The 2,009-nt window shown below is 44.7% G+C and overlaps 1 protein-coding gene across 1 annotated transcript in view; it reads left to right on the top strand.

The window, feature by feature from the left end:
- Positions 1–163: 163 nt before the first annotated feature.
- Positions 164–2,009, top strand: part of ABCA8 (ATP binding cassette subfamily A member 8) — a 79,643-nt gene continuing 77,797 nt past the window's right edge. Inside the window, exon 1 of the mRNA XM_029928728.1 lies at positions 164–195. The gene's annotated coding sequence lies outside the window, so the exon portion shown is untranslated. The remainder of the gene's footprint in view (positions 196–2,009) is intronic.

The following is a 2,009-nucleotide window of genomic DNA, read 5'->3' as shown; positions in this document are numbered from 1 at the left end:
GGGCCTCTTAGTCCTCTTTACCCACTAGGTTGTATGGAACTCAAATGGGAAACTGCAGGTGAGAGCTTTGGTAAAGCTCTCTTTGCAAATTACCTGCAGAAGCAGAATGCACATTCCTACCGTGTGTGAAGTTGGCTGAACAAAATGGTTTCCATTAACTCCTAAAATCTTCATTGGTGAAGAGGTCACAGGCTGGTAAGTCTCTGCTCTATTCCCCATGGACGGAAGCCCACACAATGAAACATTCTCATTATAACAGAATTTTCCCACCTTCGGCCCCTCTCATACCATCGGGACTGTAGATTGCATGACAGAATGACAACTATTTGCAGAACACGACATGCCTGCTGGAAAGTCCGTTCCTACTCCAGGTCTCACTCAAAGATGGTGTCCTTCCCCGTCAGGCAGTGTATGGGCTGGAGAAATATTACTAGATATTGAATGTGTTGCTTCCAGAAACCAAAGAGGCATTCTAAGTACTGCTGTTCTCTAGGTAGAGGATGCGAGATGTGTCAAATTGTCTTACTTTGGAGGAAACACACAGAGCACCCTTGATCACTGGAGCCATAAAGCCTTCAAGTGGTGGGTGATGGGTTCCTTATCCTCACAGGATTTGTCTCCTACTCCCTGGAGCATTTGTGTCTCACTCATGCCCTCTGTCATCCTGATAGTTCAGCACGCCCTGATAGATCAGTTATCGATGTATCAATGTGATGTTCTGTGAGACACTCCAGATCTCTTAAGACTATAATGGAGGCAGGAGAGCTAACATAGCTCTGAGGCAAAACTGTAAGGAATATTATTGTGTAGTTCACCTCAATGGAACTCTTTTCTAATCAGAATAGACAAACAAGGCCTCTGGCTAGTCACTAGCTGAATGTCATGGACCCGTTCTAGAAACAGGTACCATGTCTGACAAAGGAGCTGTCTCTACCTGTTTGAGTTTACAATGGTCTGGTTGTTGTTCAGGACCCATCTCGTTTCTAGAGGGAGGAGACTGGCAAATTAAATGAAGATCAATACACTCTCTTTGTATCCTTTTTTTGGGGGGGGGGGTTCAAGTGAGCGAAAATCAGAGAGAATGGGGGGAAGAGAGAGAGAGTGGAAGAAGGAGAGAGAGAAAGACGGAGAGAGAGGAAGAGAGAGACAGAGGGGGGAATAGGGAGAGAGAGGAAGAGAGAGAAAGAGAGGGACAGAAAGAGAGAGGAAGAGACAAGAGAGAGAGCAGCAGGACTCACTGGAAGCAGGTCTCTTGGAACTTGAACTCACAAACTGGGAGATCACGACCTGAGCTGAAGTCAGATGCTTAACGACTGAGCCACCCAGAAGCACTCTTTGTATCCTTTATGTCATTAATGATCTCTACTTTCCCCCTCCTCAAGGTGCAGTATTGTTCTTGAGTCCATGTCTTGGCTGGGGGTGGGGTTGAAGGAATTGTCAGAAGTAGCCACATTCCCTTCCCCATTATGAGACTTCTTACCAATTGGCAAAGGACCCAACATGGAGATTATTCCAAATAGCAAGTATATTAATTCTGATGATATACCTCATGTTAGAGAAGTGGCCACGGGTGGGCCCACATAAAGCTGGGTTTTAACCACAACTCCATTTATTACCTTAATTTCATGCACCCATTCTAACAATGGGGACATCACGACATTTTGGTTTTCTGGGTATCAATGCCCTATACCCAAAACTCTTGAAATGTCAGAGGATTTTTCTTTCTCCACTGCACAGTGACCCAAGTAAATAGCTATAGGTCCCTTGAGTAAGGCCTAGGGGAAATCATCGGAATATGTACTTGTCCAGATGTTTTGGGATTCTTCTGACTACTTCTTCAGCCAGTAGATTCTGGACCGTAAGATTAGCTCAGAACTGGGAACTATACAAGTGATAATGACTTTTTACTGGGGTGATAATGATGGCCCTTAGCCTTTTACTCTACATTTTTGACTCCTGGTTGTATTTATTAAATAACACCCTGTTGGCTGCCTACCTATTTTGCCCCT

Source organism: Suricata suricatta, chromosome 17 (genome assembly GCF_006229205.1).
Source record: "Suricata suricatta isolate VVHF042 chromosome 17, meerkat_22Aug2017_6uvM2_HiC, whole genome shotgun sequence".
Taxonomy (NCBI): Eukaryota; Metazoa; Chordata; class Mammalia; order Carnivora; family Herpestidae; genus Suricata; species Suricata suricatta.
Note: the sequence above shows the minus strand (reverse complement) of the source record. Positions and strands in the feature narration are given on the sequence as shown.